The 8,287-nt window shown below is 35.3% G+C and overlaps 1 pseudogene; it reads right to left on the reverse strand.

The window, feature by feature from the left end:
• Positions 1-7,588: 7,588 nt before the first annotated feature.
• LOC116240817 (U6 spliceosomal RNA) lies at positions 7,589-7,689 on the reverse strand (annotated as a pseudogene).
• Between the last annotated feature and the right edge of the window lie 598 nt (positions 7,690-8,287).

Below are 8,287 nucleotides of genomic sequence, written 5' to 3' on the forward strand. Positions count from 1 at the left end.
GGTATGTTTTACTCTCCTATAATGCATCACTTAATGGTGAATCACCAGAGGTGTGAAGTTAGTTTGGAAGAAAAATGGTTCATTCCAACACAACTGTAATGAATATTTCAGGGAAAAAAGTCCATTAAAAAAAAAAAAATCATATAAATATAAATCATATAAAAAATAAATAATCATATAAAAATAAATAAGCATATAAAAATAAAGAATGATTTATCAATTACACTTTATGAGATTCACAGAAATTACATTTGTGATTTAAAAAAAACTAATAGGAAGCATAATTAATACATTAACATATTAAATGTGTAGTGCTAGAACCTTGGTCAAAAAGGAGTATGAATTGTTAGGGATGAAGACAAGAAGTTCTTGATTTAAATTAAAAATTTTGCAGAAATTATATTAAGATTGGTCCACCCCTGAAGAGTAAGAATAATTTATGTTAATTCAGTATCATTGGAAGAGTGAGAAAAAAAAGATTAATCTATGCATTTCAGTAGTATCTATGTAGACAACATAAGTTTTTAGAAATATATAAACACATTAACAGAATTTAGAGTGAATTAAAAATGTTAAATACTTATGTGGGTGGGGGCTTCTTAACTGCTGGGTTTGATGCTTAAAATAAGTGTATACTGCTTACTAGAAAAAAAAAGAAAGAGAGCGATTAAAATTTGACAAGTTAAATATAATGCCATCACACAGTCAAGAAAATATCATGGGAAATTTCTTCCAGAAGCACGGAACTACTACTAATTATTTTCTTTAAATATATTTAGAACAGAAAGACTGTCAGCAATAAAACAGACATGATCAACATGTTGAAAGAGTCCCCAGGGAAGATAAAATCATAGTTGAAATATTAAATATTATTCTGAGTACTCATTTTCATGTTGGGAGAGTAATTTATATTTTTGGGAGGTGACTGTATTAAACTGAAATTTCAACAGAATAAGTTTTAGAATAGAGTGGCAAAAATGAAGTTCTAAAAGAATATTGTATTGGGGAGCTATAAACTGTGCTTTCCATTTGAAACTAAAACTGTCTTGCCACTAAAGGAATTAAAAAAATACTGTAAGGGTTAATGTGGGAATCTTCCAACCAGTCTGATTTCTTTAATTAGCAAATTTGTTGAAATTAATGTGCCAAGTAAAATGAGTATGGAAATGAAAAAAATGTGATATCATGGGAGCTCCTCTAGCAGGAAGCCTCTATCCCTCACAAATTTGTTGGGATCATTTGACTACGTGTACTATCACATGGAGAAGGATGTACTGACATTTGAGGACAACATTGCAAAAGCTATACAAATCTAAGTCAACTGACTGGAATACATGTCTCAACTCAGAAAAGGGTCTAAGTATTAAATTGCCCTTTAGAAGTAGTTAGTAGGCTATCCACAGAGCTGAACTGTTGCATCTGAAGACTTGTAAGATGGTATAGTTGAGCAGCTGTTTGGTAGAAGCTTGAGATCCTTGGCATCATAATATATTGTCCACTGTAAACAGAACACCAGTGAAATGGGGACAAATACAACGAAACACAAGGAATACACAAGGGATATTCAGGGACCTGTGCACTGACGAATTCATTCCCACACTTGCAAGTATTAAGTTATGTTAAAGTCTGTGTAAATCACACAAGCAATCTTAACCACTTCACTAAATCATAACAGCGCTATGTAGCCTCCAGGAAAATTTTGAAGAGATTCTTGCAAGAAGCACACTAATATTATAGATGAGTGTGTTATAAGCTACATCTATCCTACCTGCCTGAACTAATATAAGAAATGTAGGAGGTCAGAAGATTATCAAAATATGAATCCTTTAGAATAACAGCAGAGAGCAAAAAGAAGCCCAGTCACTCATTCCACTCAGCAGTAAAACAGTTCATTTTGGATTTCTGCTTCTGCCATGAACAAGGCCAGGCCACTGAGCAGAACATGCAGAGACCACCACACAGCCTCAAAGCTTCCAGGGGTCATACTCTTTCATCAGATCTACAGGAGATTTCATAAACTCACTTTGTTTGGTGAATAAACAAATCAGAGCAAATGAAAAGATATCTACTCCATCAAAAGAGAGCTACCATGTTGGTTTCCTGTCTTTCCTCCACCCTTCCCTCCTGCAACATATGGTAAACCTCTGTCTATTAAGCTGGCAAAGCACAGAAAATTTGTGATAATACACCAGTGGTCAATGAGCCAGCCTTTAAAGGAAAACAGTGCTGATAAGATAAACAGCTTGTGATGTACTTAATTACAATATTTCATACTCATTTAGCCATCTCCACATCACAGCACTAACAAAGTGGATTTCAAACAGGAAATAAGACTCCTTCCCACAAGCCCAGAGGGCTAATTATAAAATAGCAACCTACATTTTATTTGGTAAAAAGCTTTTTTCTTTTTTTTTTTTTCCAGCAGAATTTATTGAGCTCATTACCAAGATGCTTATGAAGTGATTTGAAATGAGGCAACATTAAAGCATTCTGAAAATCCCTTGTACTTAGTCATCTTGACACTTTGTTTGAACTTGAAGCATTAATGTGAAATAACTGCAGCAGCCCCATATTTCTGATTCTATTGTTTGACAGTACATTTAAAAGCTAAAAGATGACATGATCAAGGATTTTTAATCAGCACAGTAATTTGTAGGAGTGTCTCAAGTATTCATGAGTTTGAAAAGACCAAAGGGACATGCCTGTGAGAAACAAGACAGGGACAGTGCATGTCAGCTTAGAATAACACAGCAATGTGAAAAAAGGGAGTACAAGCACTGCCAGAACAGAAAGGGGAGTTATTGCTTTTTACAGGCAAGACTGAAAATTGAAATATACACATCAAAGCTACTAAAGAACTCCACACACTGTACCTTATTAGCCTGGTTTTACCTTCTACAATCACATTATATAATATGCATTACCAGATGAACCTGCTTGGGTTCAGCAGAGAGGCCACCATAAATATATTTGAAGTAAAACCTGTGAAGGTTCTCAAAGTGGAAAAAAAAATCTATAGAGAGGAGTAGTAAAATCCATGGAAATCTATAGCATGTTAAAGTGAAATCTGTGAATATCTTCGCTTTTCATCATTTCCCCCACATGCCCCCTGTGTTAGCATTTGAATTAATAATTAGAGCCAATGGAAATGCTTCTGTTGACAGAAACGTTTTAACAATTCTTCATTCTAACTACATTCTAATCATCTGCCTACCTTATTACAAAGTCTTTGAAGGAAAGGGGAAACCATTTGCAAGAGAACAATTGGGCACTGGTAATATAAGCATTGAGCATATCACAGTGTGGTCTCTTCCCAAAAAAGGGCAAGCATTCCTAAAAGTGGTTTATAACAAAAAAGGGCGGAGTCCAGCCAAATGTGTATGTCAGATATAAAAAGCTCCCTCTTTCTTCCAGTGTTTTCATGTGCTGGAGAGAGATTTGAACACTACGTGGAGTGAACACACTCCCTGCTCTGGAGAAGCACTTCCAACAGTACTTCAGGACCTGTAGTCCTCTGCAGGACTAATCCCTTTTAGTATGCTTAATAGCCCCTTATACCTAACCCTAAGCAAATAAGAAAACAAGGAGATAGAAGAGATGGAGAGAATTCATGAGCAGTATCTATCTATATCATTATTTATATAGGAGACCCTCAAGGAATTACCATGAAGTCAAGAGTAAGAGTATCAGGCCTATTTTCCAAGCCTGTTCAGCTCTGCTAATAAAAGCTGATGCCAAGCCTAAAATAGAACACTCCCTATAGAATAAGATTAACAAAGCAGAGGGGAAATTAAGAGAATGAAAATAAATACAGTGATTGATCAGCTGCAGCAATTGCAACTCTTCCCATTTAGTTGCTATATGGGTGGAGAATTCAGCACTTAATCTGAAAGGTGACTTGAGAAAGGATTTCAAAAACGTGTTGCCTTTTCCAGTATGATTCAGAGTTCTGTAGATGTTTCAAATCCACCAGCTAGATTTTAATAACAGCATAGGTTGTCTTAGTGGGAAGTTCAACAAACTCTGAAATGCTGATGGGACATCAGAGCCTGGCCTGAATTTTTGAAATTTTTTCCTGCTTCTTTGAGAGAAAAGATGAGATCTCTGTGATCTTTTAAAGGAATAAGCATGTATAAAACAATAACAACACAAAGAAAGTTCATGGAAATGTGCATTTTATAGTGCATGCTAAATATTTATGAGAATGGATATTCATAACAAATCTATACCTTTTCACTATTACTCTCTTAATTTAAATCCATGTGAACTGATCATGATTAAAATCTGTGACCGTTTTATGTTCAGTGAATATAATGAGAAGATATCTTCCAGCCTCCTTTTCTTCTCCATCACAAAAGGGTGGCACAACATCAGAAAACCTACAGTGATACCAAACATACCTTTCCTCATGATGAAAAATAAAGGTGTTCAGATGTCTTGTATTGTCAGTTCAGCGTAATATATTGTTCTAAATAGTACTTAAAGACTAAAAAGATACAGATTTTTCTTTCATCCCTTATCATGGATGAAATCATGGAATCATTAAAGTTGGAAAGACCACTAAAGTTATCTGATCCAACCGTAAACACATGTCTGTGACCACTCTAGACCATGTCACGCAGTACAAAATTTACTCTCTTCTTGAAAACCTCCAGGGTTGGTGACTCCACCTCCTCCCTGGGCAGCCTGTTACAGTACCTCACCACTCTTTCTGAGAATTAATTTGTCCTAATATCCAACCTGATATTGGCTATCCAACCCGATATAGGCTTAGTAGTTCATTTTAATTTATTCATTTTTCTGCCTTTAAACTACATCAAATATGAAGAAAAAAAAGAAAAAAAGAAAAAAAGAAAAAAAAAAAAAAAAGAACTATTATACTCCTCTCACTTAACAAAAGCTCTATAGTGATACCCAAAGTAATATATATCCATAATTAAGAAACCACCAAAAAAAATTTTTTTTATAGGATGGAATTATTTTAATTTGCTAATTTCCCTTGTGAAAGATATAGTGGTTTTTGTTTGTACCAATACATTTTCTACACTTTAATATCATATTCAGGACAACTGTGGGCATGCTATATATTCTTCTTCTTAAGAGTAGATCTCAGAGCAGTTCTCATCACTGACAGATCCCAGAGAGGTGTTAGTCTGAAAGCGTAAAATATCTCCCCTAGAAAGAATGGGGGAAAGGCTGTTTACATAGTTGTAACTACAAAGTCCATGAGGCGCATGAATTAACTGAAAAGAGATAATCTTTTAAAAAACTGGAATTTTCTGTCATGATATTAATGAAGACTTTCTAAGCTGATTCGTTGTTCCATAGTCATCTTAACAATACTGCTGACATTTTTCTCTGAAGAACTTTATTGCATCCCAATGAGATACGCCTTAAGTTTAACTTATTGTAACGCATTTTATTGCCAACTTGATATAGTAAAAGTTTAAGTTTCCCATTGTCCATGGGAAACTCAATGGACTAGTTGAAAGCAGAACATTAGAGTTTATAAATGGAAATGAAATGGCAGTGAGTTTCATGTGAGAGTAGCAAGCATATTCTCTGGAGTACAAAATGACTGTAGGAACAAAGCTGTAGAAAGCATGGAGCTGCTCCTGTTCCAGCATTCATCTGACACAGATGCCAAATGAGAGTAAATGCACTTTAACTCCAAGAACTACAGTTACTGGCAGCCCAGAAATTTGCCAACAAATTCTGGAATTTCAGCAGTTGGGATTATTACAAAGGTGGCAGGCGGGTGACAGAGGAAGGCTCTCGTTATGGCTACTGATCAAAGTATAATCTCAAAGAGCTAATGTCTGAGAACGTATAATAGCCTGTACTATCTTTTTTTTTTTTTTTTTTTTTCCTCTGGTCTCATGATCATCTGTTTTCAGTTCTGACTTCTACGGACTGCAGCTCAGACATTTTAATGAAATTCAGTCTTGGCTCTACTCAGCCTAGGACAACAGTCTGACATAGGAGCCAAGGCTTTTTTTAAAGAGAGTCATCTCCTGCTGAGAGTAATGGTAAACTTGAGTCTCCTGCCTCCTAGGTGAGTGCTTCAGCTACACAGCTGTTACATAAAAGCCAGACAACATCAACACCACCAGCCTGTGAGCTTTGGGCAGAAGTGAATACTGCTACAGCATGTTCAGTTTGCCCAGTTGATAGCAGGCTCTGCAAAGGGAGCTCCAGAGCAGTCCTTTATCTATTGGCATTATCCAGAGATGGACACCCAAATGTTCTGCTTAATTAAACAGCAGTATATCTCATGCACAGTAATGACTTGTGTCATTTAAGGCAACTTTCTGGCAAAACCCTGCTTGCCTCTGCCTACAGCTTTGCAAGTGAATAATTAGCTTGAAAAGAGTTTTCCTGGAGCATTTTCTCAGTTTTTTGTTTCTAGCTTCAGCATTCAAGCAAGTACATTTTTTTAGGATCTTAGCCAAGGTGCCTCGGAAAGTCCATAGGCAAATATTTGTCCCTATATGCCATTTCAGACTTGAACTACAGTTCATCTTTCAGTTTGTGGTCTAAAAGATTTGATTCCTATTCATTTACCTTTAAGAATCTCATACTTGCAAACTGTGAAAAAACACAGATAATAAAATATCTAATAGCTTTTCTCTAGACTAGAAGGATTTTACCAACAACAGGATATCAGCATATAATATATATATATAAAATATATAAACTATGTAATCTCAGTGGGGATCTGACTAAATCAGATAAGATGAAATTTGTAGAAAAATTGATAAAGAATTTGAAGAGGCAAAAAGACTGGCACAATACCTTTCTGTTACAATATCCTCTTTCTTGTAGTGTCTTCAGCTGGGTGGAATTATATCCCTTCACTTTCTAATGTAAGATATTTAGACTGACAGTGCAAAGCCCTTGACAAGATGTCTACTATATGTTTCAGCTTCTACTAGATGCAACTCTTAAAGGATATTTAATATCCTTAACAATCTCAGCCTGAGTGTCTGAACACAACAGTGACTAGTTAGTGTGACAGCCATGCCTGGAAACAGTGGGGCAATGCATTTAGTTTCAGAATCAGCAAAACTACACAGAAAAATTTGAAGGAACAATGAAAAGCAATGCAAGTTTGTTTCATTGAAAATCAGCTGATCTTTCTAGTTAAACTTTTCTGCTTTTTCAGCATCTGGTTTTTGCTAATATCTAGAAGTAGTAGGAGATAGTTGTAACTGCATTCTCCAGGAATTCCTGACTACTATTCTAACAAGACTCCACTTAAAAATACTTTAATTCATGAATGATGACACTTTCATATATATTTCTTACATAAGCTTGCTTAGAATGTATATCTGTTTTCGCAACACTTACAGGTATATGATAGGAATCTAGATATGTACATAACCTTCAGTTTCAGCCATCTAAACGGCAACTATTCAAAGCTGATGAAAGCAAGGAAAACTTTTATTATACTGTCATAGTTTTTAATAGATACTCCATATCAAGATGTAATGCAGCAAACTATCAGAGTTGGGATGGCTGCAGGGAGCTGCAGTTCCTGATGCTGGTTTTCAGCAGCTCTGGTTGTTCCCATGTGGTTTCCAAAAAAAAATATATGGAATACTTCATGAATTTGCTTGTCATCCGAGAACAGGGGCCATGCTAATCTTTTCTGTATCATTCCAATATCGAATGCTTCATGACATATGTTCCTTTCAATCCTTCTTAACAATATATTGTAAAAGTTAGAATGGGGCTAAAGGGATTGAAGCTTTTGTCAACAAGTGGTTCCACAATCTCCTGTATAGAAGACATCCTTGAAAGCAGAAAGCTTTCAGGAAGAATTGGTTGTATCATATTCATGTTGATTAGACTCTTAGTCTATAGCTCAATACTGTCTCCTATTATTATGAAAAAGGAAAAGACTTTGTTATACACATAGCTGGTAAGAGGAAGGTGGCACTTTGTTTGAAACCAAAAGGGAAAAGACTGACATCACAAAAATGTCTTCAAGAAAATGCATCAAGCATGGAAAACTTCAACATAAATGTATACGTAAAATATGCAAGTAGAAAAAGATTGATTGGACCAAATCACTGTGGATTTATTTACTCAAACACTCTGCTAAAAAAAGACATCTTCAAATTTGACTTAAGTTTGTAATAACTTTGTTTATTTAAATAAAAATCATCAAGATTCGATGCACATCTATGCAGGGCAACCTAAGTGACCTTTCGGTTTTTATTAAACCTTCTGCAAGTCCTTTTAAAAAGAGCATTCAGGAATTTAAGCTATACCCATTAAAACA

This window comes from Phasianus colchicus, chromosome 2 (assembly GCF_987193195.1).
Source record: "Phasianus colchicus chromosome 2, bPhaCol1.hap1.1, whole genome shotgun sequence".
Taxonomy (NCBI): Eukaryota; Metazoa; Chordata; class Aves; order Galliformes; family Phasianidae; genus Phasianus; species Phasianus colchicus.